The sequence below is a fragment of the Heloderma suspectum genome, chromosome 14 (genome assembly GCF_057233095.1).
Source record: "Heloderma suspectum isolate Gila_16-S chromosome 14, 16-S_ref, whole genome shotgun sequence".
Lineage (NCBI taxonomy): Eukaryota > Metazoa > Chordata > Lepidosauria > Squamata > Helodermatidae > Heloderma > Heloderma suspectum.
The window spans coordinates 8,026,561-8,040,703 of NC_139471.1; the positions used below are offsets into that span (position 1 = coordinate 8,026,561).

The 14,143-nt window shown below is 43.1% G+C and overlaps 1 protein-coding gene across 3 annotated transcripts in view; it reads right to left on the reverse strand.

Moving 5' to 3' along the window:
- The window catches only part of RALGPS1 (Ral GEF with PH domain and SH3 binding motif 1), a 310,289-nt gene that overhangs the window by 113,816 nt on the left and 182,330 nt on the right, over positions 1-14,143 (reverse strand). The gene's annotated exons all lie outside the window — the stretch shown is intronic.

A 14,143-nucleotide genomic window follows, 5' to 3' on the forward strand; every position in this document is an offset into this window, starting at 1 on the left:
AAGGGACAGGCAGATCAAATGGTGGTGATGGGGCGGGGGGGGAGAGAACATGATATTTTTATAGTTCTCCAAAGGGAGGGATACTGAGGAAGCAAACTATTCCAAACAATGAGTTCATCACTGGCACACAGCCCTGCAACATATTGTTGATTAATCAATTAGATTAATCAATCTTTTTGATTAAAATGTTACCCTGATTAAACAGGAAGATTTTTTAAAAGACTGTATTACTGTTAATATGAGTACTTGCTAAAGCAGTCAGTGGCAGGTATTATCTTAGAAAAGGAATTTCTCTCACACGGAAGGGAATGGCACTTCTTGTTGTTTTTAAATGTTTTTAGTTCAGAATTACTTTTATTCATACGCAAATGTATGCAGATTTATCAAATGATCAAACTCATATGTGTAATCCAGTATGGTTTCTTTAACTGGGTAGCAGCCCTAATTATCACCATCAACACAATGAGTGAAGAGGCACGCAGACCCTCGTACTTACTGGGGCAGTGGGAGATGGGGGGAGAGAAAAGAGGTTTTCACTCTATCATATTTAAGTGTTATTTCCAAAATTTCCAGTGTTTGACATTCCATTTGAAAACAAAGATGATATAGTAGACTTGAAGCAGACGAAGAACGTTAGAACATCACGATTTAAAACACAACTCCCTGAAGCAAGTGTTCTACTTCAGAATAATGTTCAACATCTTAAAATAGAGAGTTTTCCCAGAAAATGTCATGGATATCAACAGGCAGATGGAAAAGCCTTTTAACACAACCACATCACACTAATACCCATGAAATGATCCACAGAATGCAAATTTCACAGTGGCTGTGTTGCTGTGAAACATTAATAAGATGTTCTGTTGTAATATCAGTACTTAACAAGAGAGATTCATAGTAGAAAAAACTTGAGATGCTGCCAAACTTCCATTTCTCAACTATGAAAAATGACAGTAAAAAGAAATCTACTTATGTATGCTGAAAATGTATCATTTTATAGATGCAGATTTTCCTACTTCAGCTTATTAAATGGCTTGGGATCAGGGCCCCATCTGCATTAGCCATTTGCCACGGTGCCGCTTCAAAGGGAAGATCTTTGAGACAGATGACACAGTCGCCAATTCGCAGCCCAATCGTGGTTTTCATGGAGAAATCTGTATTTTCTCCATTTGCTGCTAAGTTTTCACTTGCTTCGGGTTCACTGCAGGGGGTTGAGCTGTCTGTCCCTTCCTCGGATTGAAATCTCAGTGTCGTTAGTGATGCCCCTCATCCTTCACAGCTCTGCAGTTAGAGGCATGAAGAAGCAGGCTGATAGAAGCCGCGCTGATTGGTGGAAGGGAAAGTAGCTGGGGGTGGGGGGAGAGTAGAGGGGCAAACACGTCTACCGGAAGTAACTCACTGCCTTCAGTTCCACATCGCTGCCTCTCTCACTTTAAGTATTGAGCTTGAGAGTGAAGAAGTTCAGCTACAAAGGAACACAGCTGAGAAACGCTGGATGCCTGTGGATTTGAAGCTATGCAGTTGAGAAAGGGTGGGTGCCAGCATGGATGATTTTCATAAAGATGTACTCAGAAGCACTTCATTGAGCCTGTGTTTGTGTGTATGTGTGTGTGGGGGGGCTGCTGATTGGGCAGTTAATAGACCATGTGCTAGTTGCGCTCTCCTCCTCCCCTGCTCTGCGCTCTGTACTCTTCCTGGCTTGGGAAGTCTGCATTAACTCTCCCATCTACCGCCCCAGTTGTTAATTCACAGCACTAATACTGCGCAGCTCCTACCGAGCAAACAATGAAATTGGTGCCATGTAGATGCGGTCCCTGTTATCTGAAGGATCGCCTCCTCCCATGTGTACCTGCCCAGACCTTAAGATCATCTTCAAGGGTCCTTCTCCAGGAGCCCCTGCCAAAAGAGGTAAGACAGGTGGCTACCAGGAAAAAGGCATTTTCGGCTGTGGCACCCTGGCTGTGGAAGAACTCCCTAGAGAGGTTCACCTGGCGCCTATGTTATACTCTTTCCGGTGCCAGGTGAAGACCCTTTTATTTTCCCAGGCATTTTTAGCATTCCAGTTTTTTAGCTCTGCTGTCTTAAAACTGCTATTGCATTTAAATAGCTGCATTGCTGCTAGGTTTTAGTCTGCTTGTATTTTTATTCTTTAGTTTTAATCTATTATATTTTATATTGTATTTTCTGTTGTATTTTTGTGGTTGCAATTTTGTGAACCCCCAGAGAGCTTCGGCTATAGAGCAGTATAAACAATAAATAAACAAACAATTGCACAGTAACTGGACCATTAACATGACACTTCAGACCAACCTAAAGACAGTCCGGTTCTGTTCAGGGCACTAATTTCACACAAATGGCTTGCTATGAACAGGGTGCCACCATATACTCAGTCTGGAAGAGCCATCATGTGCCTACAGTTTAGGTGTACTAGTTCTAAAAATGTGTGGATGAAAAAATCAGAAACTGCTATTTCTGCCAGGTGCTTGCTTTGGACATTTTTCTCGAATATGCTGGATTTGTATATGTAGGAATATATACATTTTTAAAAAAATATGAGCGGGTATTCAAATGCATAAACCCCCACCTATGCCCTCAAGTGTTTTTGTGAACCGCCCAGAGAGCTTTGGCTATTGGGCGGTATAGAAATAAATAAATAAATAAATAAATAAAATAAAATAAAAAAGTGGTGCAGTTCAGCAGCAAGAGGCTCCAGATTGTGTAGTTTGGTTATTGTTGTTGTTGTTCAGTCGTTCAGTTGTGTCCGACTCTTCGTGACCCCATGGCACGCCAGGCCTTCCTGTCCTCCGCTCTGTCCCAGAGTGTGTTCAAGTTCATATTCATTGCGTCGGTGATGCTCTCTAGCCATCTCATCCTCTGCCGTCCCCTTCTCCTGTTGCCTTCAATCTTTCCCAGCATCAGGGTCTTTTCCAGGGAGTTTTCTCTTCGCATTAGGTGGCCAAAATATTTGAGCTTCAGCTTCAGTATCTGTCCTTCCAATGAGCACTCAGGGCTGATTTCCTTTAGGATGGACTGATATGACCTCCTTGCAGGCCAGGGGACTCGTAAGAGTCTTCTCCAGCACCACAGTTCAAAAGCATCGATTCTTCGGCGCTCAGCCTTCCTTATAGTCCAGCTCTCACAGCCATACGTTACTACTGGGAAAACCATAGCTTTGATTATACGAACCTTTGTCGGCAAAGTGATGTCTCTGCTTCTTACTATGCTGTCTAGGTTTGCCATAGTTTTCCTCCCAAGGAGCAAGCGTCTTTTAATGTCATGGCTACAGTCACTGTCTGCGGTGATCTTGGAGCCCAAGAAAATAAAATCTGTCACTGCTTCCATTTCTTCCCCTTCTATATGCCAGGAAATGATGAGGACAGATGCCATTATCTTAGTTTTTTTTAATGTTGAGTTTCAAACCAGCTGTTGCACTCTCCTCTTTCACCCTCAACAAGAGGCTCTTTAGATCCTCTTCGCTTTCTGCCATTAGGGTGGTATCGTCTGCGTATCTGAGGTTGTTGATAATTCTCCTGGCAAACTTAATTCCGACCTGTGATTCATCCTACCCGGCGTTTCTCATGATGTACTCTGCATATAAGTTAAATAAGCAGGGCGACAATATGCAGCCTGATAACAAAATATAAATTGTTGTACTCCTTTCCCAATTTGGAACCAATCGGTTGTTCCATGTCTGGTTCTTACTGTTGCTTCTTGACCCTTGTACAGGTTTCTCAGGGGATAGGTAAGGTGGTCTGGTACCCCCATCTCTTTCAGAGTTTGCCAGAGTTTGTTGTGATCCACACAATCAAAGGCTTTAGCGTAGTCAATGAAGCAGAAATTGACATTTTTCTGGAATTCTCTTGCTTTCTCCATGATGCAGCGAATGTTGGCGATTTGATCTCTAGTTCCTCTGCCTCTTCGGAATCCATCTTGTACTTCTGGTAGTTCTTGGTTCGCATACTGCTGAAGCCTAGCTTGTAGGATTTTGAGCATAACCTTGCTGGCATGTGAAATGAGCGCAATTGTACGGTAGTTTGAACACTCTTTGGCATTGCCCTTCTTTGGAATTGGAATGTAAACTGACCTTTTTCAGTCTTGTGGCCACTGTTGAGTGTAGGGATGTCAGAGAATTTCGCCACGAATCTCGGGGAGGCCGAATGCCAGTGCATTCGGCCCCCCGAAATCGGTGGCGGAACAGTCTGCCACCCCCCCGGTACGGGACTTACCTTGGGCGAATCCTCCTGGCGGCGGTGGTTCGGCGGCGGTTTGGCAGCGGTAGCTGCGGCAGCCGGTCTTCTGACCGGCTGCTGCCGCTGCCATTTCCAGGAAAGAAAGAAAAAAACGCGATAGGCTACGTAAATGTTTACGTAGCCTATCACGGCTGATTTAAAAGAAAAAAAAAACCGCGCGTACGCTACGCTACGCTATTTGCGTTCCCCTTATTTTCGCCATCTTAGTCTACGTAAATGTTTATGTAGACTAAGACGTGTCAAAATAAGGAATGCAAATGGCGGCGCCCATGGGAGCCGCCATTTGCGTACACGCGGGTTTTTTTTCTTCTTCTTTTAAATCAGCCGTGATAGGCTATGTAAACATTTACGTAGCCTATCATGGCCTACTGCAGGGACGCAAACGGCGGCGGCCGGCCAGGATTCGGGGGGGAGGGACGGAGCGCCTCCCCTCCCGGCCAGAATTTCAAGGGGGAGGGACGGAGCGCCTCCCCCCCCAGCCAGAATTTGGGGGGGGAGGGACGGAGCACCTCCTCCCCACCTCGAATCAATTTCACTAAAAGGTAACTTCCGTACATCCCTAGTTGAGTGTTCCAAATGTGTTGGCATATTGAGTGCAGCACATTAACAGCATCATCTTTTAGGATTTTAAATAGCTCAGATGGAAGACTGTCATCTCCGCTAGCTTTGTTGTTAGTAATGCTGCCTAAGGCCCTCTTGACTTCACTCTCGAGGATGTCCGGCTCAAGTTCAGTGACCGCACTATTATGGATATCAGGGACATTAAGATCTTTCCTGTATAGTTCTTCTGTGTATTCTTGCCACCTCTTCTTAATCTCATCTGCTTCTGTTAGGTCCCTGCCTTCTTTGTCCTTTATCATGCCCGTCTTTGCACAAAATGTTCCCTTGAGATCTCCAATTTTCTTGAAAAGATCTCTAGTCTTTCCCATTCTATTGTTTTCTTCGATTTCTTTGCATTGTTCATTTAAGAAGGCCTTCTTGTCTCTCCCTGCTATTCTCTGGGACTCTGCATTCAGTTGGATATATCTTCCCCCTTCTCCCTTGCTTTTCACTTCCCTTGCTTCTCCATCCATAGTTCCTCAGGCACTCTGTCTATCAGGTCTAATCCCTTAAATCTATTCCTCACCTCCACTGTATATTCATAAGGGATATGATTTAGGTCATACCTGAATGGTTTAGTGGTTTTTCCTACGTTTATTTTTATTTTCCTACAGTATTGGGGCTATTTAGTTTAGAAAAAAAAGCAAGTAAGGGGGGACATGATAGAAGTATGAAACTTAAGGATGGGGCAGAGAAAGCAGACAGAGTGTTCCTCTCTCTCTCCCCCTCCCTCTCTCTCTCACACACACAGGGCTTCTCCACATGCAACTTTTATCCTGAGATTGAGATTGGTTACTCATGGAAGTTTGCGGGTCCTTTACATGATGCTGTCAGCCTCCAGGGCCTCTCCCATGTCTTCTGACCTTTAATGCAGTTAAAGACTGGAGATAATGAGCTATTAAAATACAGCGTGTTAAATTTTCCATGAAAAGAGGAAGTCGGGCAATAATAGGGGTAATACCACAGCACCAACACATAGAACTCGCAGATGAAGGGGGAAAGGGGGGGGGAGCACATGTAAAAGGCCAACCTTAATCCTGCAAAGAATCCAGAAGCAGAAGCCCAGTAAAACTGCGGGATAAAAAGCCTCTGTGTGGAGAAGCGCGCACGCACGCGCGCACACACACACACAACACAACACACACACACCCTACCTAGAACCCAGTGTTATCCAATCTAGCTGAATGGTAGAAGATTCTGGTCAGATAAATGAAGTACTTCTTCATGGTTAAACAATGAAATTCAATTCCACCAATTGCCATTAGTAGCAACGACCACCAACATGGATGGTTTTAAAAGGGAAGTAAATTCATGGAGGATAAGGCTATCAATGGCTACTACTCGTGATAGCTATGTACTACCTCCAGGATCAGACAGCATGCATGTTATCTAAATATCTGTTGCTGGGGAACAACAGTGGGAGAAGGCAGCTTGCTGGCTCTCCACAGGCATGTGGTTGACCACTGTGGGAAACAGGATGCTGGACAGAATAAGCTTTTGGTCTGAGTCAGCAGTGACCTTCTTATTCACCCCCTTGATGCTGTCACTTGAACTTTATCTTAAAGATACATTAAGTTGGCCAGTGACTGTATAATAAACTTAAGACACAAAACATTCTAAAATAAATGTATACCCTTCTTTTTTCCCCTCTGAAGAGATGACAACACATGCAGGTAACTAAGAGGTGAGTGGATACAACTCAGCCCCAACTGCTACTTGTACTGAAGAAAAGATTTGGGAGGGCACCGTTTTGAATACAGAAGGTGATAGATGGTGAGTTTTTCTTTCCACACTCTTTCCCCACCTGCTATTTTTCTCTTCCAAGTCCCCCAGCCTCACCGGAACCTTTTCTCCCTGTTGGTTTCAGGGACATATTTGTCTTCCTTTAGGAAAAAAAAAAGGGGGGGGGGCTTTGGGGCTGCATTACACATGCTTGTGTTGTAATTTAGACTAAACATTTTGATTCTCATAAAACAGATGGTATTTCTTCTGGTATTGGTGAATTATCACTAAACCCTGCTAGATGTTAAACAAATTCTCAGGTTAGAAAATGTAAGAAGATTCTTTCCTAAGTGCCAAGACCTTGGAAGGACTCAGCCTAGCAAAGAACACCCTGAAGAGATTTGCAAAGAATCCTGTGAAAAGAGTCTGTAACACATCGTCTGGTTCTGATTTTTTAGAAATTGAAAGAAGGAGAGATGCTTGATGACAAGAGGTTAGTCAAACACAAATGGGCTTCTGAATACATGTATCAATTTAAGATTAAGGGGAAACCATCTGTTTTTTTTTATATGGGTTTAAAATGGTGTATCCCAAAGTCTGGTTGAAGACAGCACTGTTTGTTTTATAAAAATGAAGCCTAGTAACGTGCTCCACATACAAACAGATTTTGCTATTGTAAGTGAAACAATATAAAATATTGTCAAATTCCTTGATGAAGCAGGACTGCAAGACAATTAAAAACATTTGTGGCAAATGTCACTTTTCAAATGTAAGAGGAAGATGATTCAGTTCCATCTCTCATTTTCTTTTAACATCCGCTTTCTGTCCCTACCAGTAAAAATAAAAAATGCTTCTGGTATGCAATTTTTGCTGAAAATTGAAAAGTGGAAACCTGAAAAGAGACAAAGCCAGCCCATAGTAAGGAATTCTGTCTTAGGGTGCAATCCTATGGGTTGTGCCCTTGCAAGATGGAAGCCTCCAAACTCAGAGGCTTCCATGTATCCAATGCCCTGCCAGGCTGATGCCAGCAGGACGGGAGGAGTGGCAGACGAGACCTTTGCCTCCCTGTCCTCTGATCCTTGCATTTCGCGCTAGATGGGTTTTTTTGCCCATCTAGTGACAGCACTTCAGAGGGGTAGGGAAGGAGGTTGGAGGAGGCTCAGGTTACCTTGTATCCTGGCCTCTCCAGTCCCCTCCCCTCCTTGCCCTCTGGAACACCCCCTTTCCCCCATCTCTGAGATTGATTTTCCTACCTCGGAGGGCATCAAGCGTGGTTCTTTCCAGCTGGCTGTGATGGGGGGACGGACACATGGACAGACAGGGGGTTGCTCCCTTAGTTGATAGCCCTAAAGAGGTACATATCTTTGGGATGGGGGATTGCTCCCTTAGTTGATAGCCCTAAAGAGGTACAGATCTTCACTGACAGCCACCAGTTCTAGGGAAGATAATGAGTAGGTCATTGTATAGTGAATGGTCATTGTTGGATCCAGGATTGTGTGAAGGAGAAAATGTGCATGAATACAGATACAGTGGAGGGATGTCTTTTGCCCCCTCCAAGGTACCGCCCTAGATATAATATGCTGCATGATCAGCAATGCAACTTTAAAAAAAAATTAGGCCTTTTTTTGAATACAACAAATAGCACATTCAGGGAGGGAGGGAGGGAGGGAGAATGAATGGTAGGGCACAGTTTATAAGAACTTAGCCTGATGCTCCAGGCCCCAATGTGAGAAGGGTACCAATTTAATACATTACATGCAACACTGAAATGAGATATGACTGGGGAAGACTGAATGATCAGCAGTTTCCAGTGCTTCCCCAAAGTCTCTTTGGTTTGGGGTCTGGAAATACTCATCAAAACCTGTGGCTTCCTAAAACCAAGCTAACATATTAATGCATGTGAGCAAATGTTTGGAAATTGTATTTAGAATTAGCAGTGCCAACTGCTCATAAATACTGCGGAAAGAATTTCCATGACCAGAAAACATTTTTTTAAACAAATAACCCATCATTTTAGTTTGCTGTTTTGGAGTTTGTGTTATACCCAGAGTTCTCCTACCTCTCAGTTCATTGAAGGTTTCTGTGAGTGCAAGCCTAAATCACTGACTGAAATATAAATTATCCCAAAATGTATTAATGTTTATAAAACCCTTGAAAATATATAGATATTTAATTCAGAAACTTCGTATGAAAACAAAGACACCACGTACTGAAGTTGTTGCATAGTCAGGGCTCCCTTGAGCATTGATGGGATACAGTATGAAAGAAGAACAGAAACTGCATTCTTGTCGTTCTATGAAAAGACTCAATTTCCAGTGTCAGGCCTCAACCACCTAGTTTAGCCATGACATTTTAGCACATCTCAGAAAGCTCTATGTCTTAATGAGTAGCTGCTAATTAGCATGTTATGGGTAAAAAGCCAACAAAAAAGACCTCAGTCTCCAGAAGGCCTTCCTTGTGCATTGCTCAGAGTTATTTGGATGAACACTGTAGGACACAGAATGCTGCACTTTCAGTGTGATCCGACAATATTATTCTTGCGTCTTATTAGCACATCACATCCTGAAGTTATCTAGCCCTCCATGATACCATCATCTAGCCCTCCATCATCTAGAACTCCATGATACCTCCAGTATCAGAGGCAGTATGGCTATGTACACCAGTTGCTGGGGAACATGGGTGGCAAGGTGCTGTTGCACTCGTGTCCTGCTTGTGGGTTCCCGGTCAACAGCTCATTGGCAACTGTGTGAACAGAATGCTGGACTAGATGGATCCTCGTCTGATCCAGCATGGCTCTTCTTATGTTCTTCATTGGGCCACAAGACTTTCATAATATTGCTAATTTATTTAGAAATGCTCCATAAAATGTAAATTGATGAAATTGCCATACTTTCCTTACATTGTTACATTGTGAAAATGCATGTTGGTCACTGACAAAAACTCTACATATGCATTTGTCTAAGACATTTTTCCTGAATTATATCTACATTTTGGCCTATTACTTACAAGCATACAGAGCAGAAACTAAGAACACATGATTAATACACGTGTCTTATATTTTTTCACCCAAATCCTCTTAACTCCTATCAATCTTACCACAGGTTAGGATGCCAGTAAAAATGTCTTCTAGGATAAAATGTGAGGTCCATGCTTCAGCCGGCCAAGGTGCATATTTTCTTGAAGCTAAATCCTGACAAGACGGAAGCTCTGTGGACTGGTGGTTCCCAAGTCTGGGAACTGGGTAAGCAACCTGTCCTGGACAGGGTTGCATTACCCTTGAAGGAGCAGGTGCGTAGCTTGGGAGTATTCCTAGATCCATCCCTGTCACTGGAGCCCCGTGTGGACTCCATGGCCCAGATTACTTGGGGTCATCTTCGGCTGATCCACCAGCTACCGCCTTTCCTGGAAAGGGATAACCTAGTCACAGTAGTACATGCGCTGGTAACTTCCCGATTAGACTACTGCAATGCACTTTATGTGGGGTTGCCACATGAATGAAGCAGCAAGACTGCTGACTGGAACATCTTATAAAAATCATATAACACCAGTTTTAAAGGGATTGCACTGGCTGCCAATATGCTTCTGGTCAGAATTCAAGGTTTTGGTGATGACATTTAAAGCCCTGAACGGCTTGGGAGCTCAATATTTGAGGGAGTGCCTCCCCCTATATATACCTGCCTGAGGACTGAGATCTGTTGGAGGGGCCCTCCTCTGCATCCCACCAGTGTGAGAAATACACTACGATGGGACTTGGGCCTTCTCTGCACCCCGGTTGCAGAATGCCCTCCTCTTGGACGCCCGATTGGCACAGACATTGGTTTTATTTCAGCGCCAAGTAAAAACATGGCTTTTTACCAAAGCCTTTGAGGGCAAAATCATTCCCTAAAGTAGCACACTGTTTTAACTGTTTTATTATTTTAGATTTTAAATGGTATTAGCTTGTTTAATGGTTTGATGTGTTTTTAGGTATTTACATTATTTATCATTTTATACTGTTTAAACTGATTTTATCTGTATGCCACCCTGAGATCTTAATGATATAGGGCGAGATACAAATGTTTTAAATAAAAATAAATAAAAATAATTCCTAAAGCAGCCCTCCCCAACCTGGTGCCCTCCACATTTTTTGGGCTACAGTGCCCAGCATTCATGACCTGGAGGGCATCAGGTTGGGAAAGACTGCCTTAAAGCAACAAAGTGACTTTAGATCTGTAAAAAGTGCTAAAAAAATTACTTGTTTTTCAATATTTCCATTTTTTCCAAAAAAAAAAGGGGGGGTTCCCATGGCCTCAAAATTTCCAGAAATTTTACATCTGTCTACACATACACACACACACACACACACACACACGTATTAAGGTCATTTTCCTGGTGGCCGACACCTCTGCAAGTCAGGCTAGGGAACTTTGTGCCCTCCTCTCAGACCTGCTGGGAGCCTGGGAGGAGGTCTTATTTCTATCAGAGGCACTTAACTGAAGCTGTTTCGCTCTCCCCCCTACAGGTATTCAAGTTCAGAACCTTGGCAGAGGCAAACCGGGGGTGGAGACTGCTGGGAGGAGAGCCTATTTAGATCAGAGGCACTTCAGTTCTAATTGTTTGTCTCCTCCCTCCTTTTAGAGCAGTATTTTAGAGCAGTTGCTTCATAGAAGCATAAGCAGAAGGGCACTGTGGCTTCTAACCTGTGGAAACACTGAGAGCAGCAGGCTGCACTATAGACATCACTGACAAAGAAGTGCTCCATTTCCTGCCTCCCTAGTCTTGGTTGCCAGCTGGAGACAGACAGAAGCTAGGGTGTGGCCAGGCAGAGTGACTGGTGGTAGCCCCACCCCATGAAGCATTGTGACCTCTGCTATATAGCATTTATTGAGGTTTGGATTGTTCCAAGGCCCTTCACAGCAGAGCCAGGAATCTTCCATCTGCTCAGCCCAATGCATCCCAGCAACCAGCAGCAGCAAAGTACAACAGCTGGGATTGCATGGGAGCAGGTGGGGGCATTTAAAACCATCTAGCACCTGCTCCTCATTCGCTGCCACTGTCGGGGTGGACACTGAGCCCATAGAATCCCAGAGTAGTTCTGATTCTGAGGAAGAGGAGTCGCTCCTGGGAGAGGAGCGCGCTCATCCTTCCCAGGGCCAACAGCTGACAGAGATTCCTCCCACCAGCATTCCTAGCATAGATAGCAGTCCCGGGAGTGAGAGAGCGCGGGAAGCAGACTTGCTGGACGTGCAGCGCCAAATAGAGGGCGCGGAATTGAGGCGTAGTGCCCGGTTGGCGCGCAAACAACAGTTGCGCCCAGAGGATCCAAGGGAAAAGGGGAGGGACTCTCCCTAGCCCATAAGTTCAGGGTCTGCCAGTGATTCTCCTTCAAACGGGGACCAACTGTTCCAGCTTAGGGCATAGGTACTCTGCTGCTCATATCTAGTTGCTAATGGTAGAGTTGTCAAGTTGTAAAAGAGGAACAAAGCTTTGAATAGAATCCCTTTATCTGTGTCTGGACTTGGCTACTGGATTAGACTGAGAGAGGCCTCCAAGGAGCCCTTGACAGCCACACTGAGAAACTGCAGAGGACAGAGATGTAAACTTTCCAGAAATGTTGAAGCCACAGGGATTTTTTTTTTCCCCGAGAAACAAGCAAACAAAAATTCTGGGAAAAACTGAAAACTAAGCAATACTTTTTTTTGGTGCTCTTTACAGCCTTCCCCAATCTGGTACCCTCCAAATATTTTGAACTTCAGCTCCCATCAGCCTCAGGCAGCATGGCCAATGGTCAGGAATGTTGGGCACTGTGGTCCAAAACATCTGGAGGGTACCAGGTTGGGGAGGCTGTTTTAGGAACATAAAGCAGCGTATATGTTCCTAAAGTTATATAATATAGAACTCGGTTCGCTCATAAAATTATCATTATACTTAAACACTTTTGAAAGTTAGTTAATTTGTAGTTATTGTCTGAATAAACTATACTTTTAAATTTAAGATACCAAACGTGATTATTTTAAGAGCAAACCAAGTTATACACAGCATCTTTTAGGTTCCTATTTTATGTCTGACAAGAGGGAGCTTCAGCAAGTAGTCCCTGAAACATCTGCATTATCCTAGGCAGGAAGAACTGGAGACAGAGGAAGACTGGGATACAACATCTGTTCCTGTTTGTAAGGAAGTTTAGGGAAATTCCTAAACCTGTTCCTGTTTGTGGGGTGGAACTGGAAATCTGATCTGAAGGAAAAGCTATTGAGATTTTATTTAGCTGGGAAAGACTCTGCTAAGGAATGGTAAGAAACTATATTTAATTTAAGAACCTTTAAGCAATCTCAACCTAATATTTGAAAAGAGACATTTTATGCACTTTTGTAAATAATTTCTGTTTATGAACATTTTATTTTTTGTTCATTTTGAAAGACTATCTCTAGTGGTACTGTCAATCCCATTCCTTCTCCTGTCATGGGCCCGATCCTTCAAGCACACACCCTGGCATTCTCCCCAGGTCAGTTTCAGTACAAACACTCCAGGTGTAAGAGACCTACACAACTGCCCCAGACCAATTAATAACACAATTTATAGTGATTAGTGGTACAATTATGCCAATTGAATTCATAAAACAACAATTATAAACAATCAGTCAAAATTTCAGAAAACTATATAAGTTATGCTCATCAGTCTACGGAACCCTGGTGTGTTTCCATTTTGATTCTGTAAACTCTTAATCAGGTACTTCTGTAGACATAACATGTTCAGTAACAAATTGCAGTAACTGATAACATTGAAGAATAACAATTTCACTTCCCGAGAGGACAAATTCTTTCAGTGGTATACTAGTCAATGAAGCAAAATAGCCTCCTTTATTTGTGGGTTAAGAGCAAGGTAGTCCCTCTGATTTTTTCCAGCTCACCCTTCCCAGAATATACTGCAATTTGTTATTGAACATGTTATGTCTACAAGAGTACCTAAGCCTTTATAGAATTGAAACACACCGAAACAGAAATTTTGACTGTTTATAATTGTTGTTTTGTAAAATCAATTGGCATAATTTTACCACTAATCACTATCAACTTTGTAATTAACTGGTCTGGTACAGTTGTGCAGGTCACTTACATCTGGCATGTTTGTACCGAAACTGTTATTGGGTCCTTGCCCTTTTTGTTTTATATAATTCTCCACAGGTCATTTATTGTAGCAAGGCTCACAATAAAAGCTTAATGGTTACAGTCTTCAGAAATCTCATAGCTCCACAATAGCTACAGGTACAAAGCTTAGTTCAAGAAACAGTCCAAAGTCTTTTAACTACAACCATGACAGAGATCAATTGAATGATTGTTTCCAAGTCGCAATCTCTGTATTGCAGGATACAAGGCAAGATCAAAGGTCACAATATAATGAAGCAAGATAACAGTCCAGGCAATTCAAAATGTGTTTCAAAAACAAGTTACAAACTAGAATACACAAACATGCAGGCTGAGATTAGTTTAGCAATAGAGTTTGTTGGAATCTCCACTGGATGTGTGTCAAAGCAGATCAAAGTTCAAGTGTCACTGAAAGCCCACACTAGACAGAGAATGAGGGTACCAGGCACTACAAAC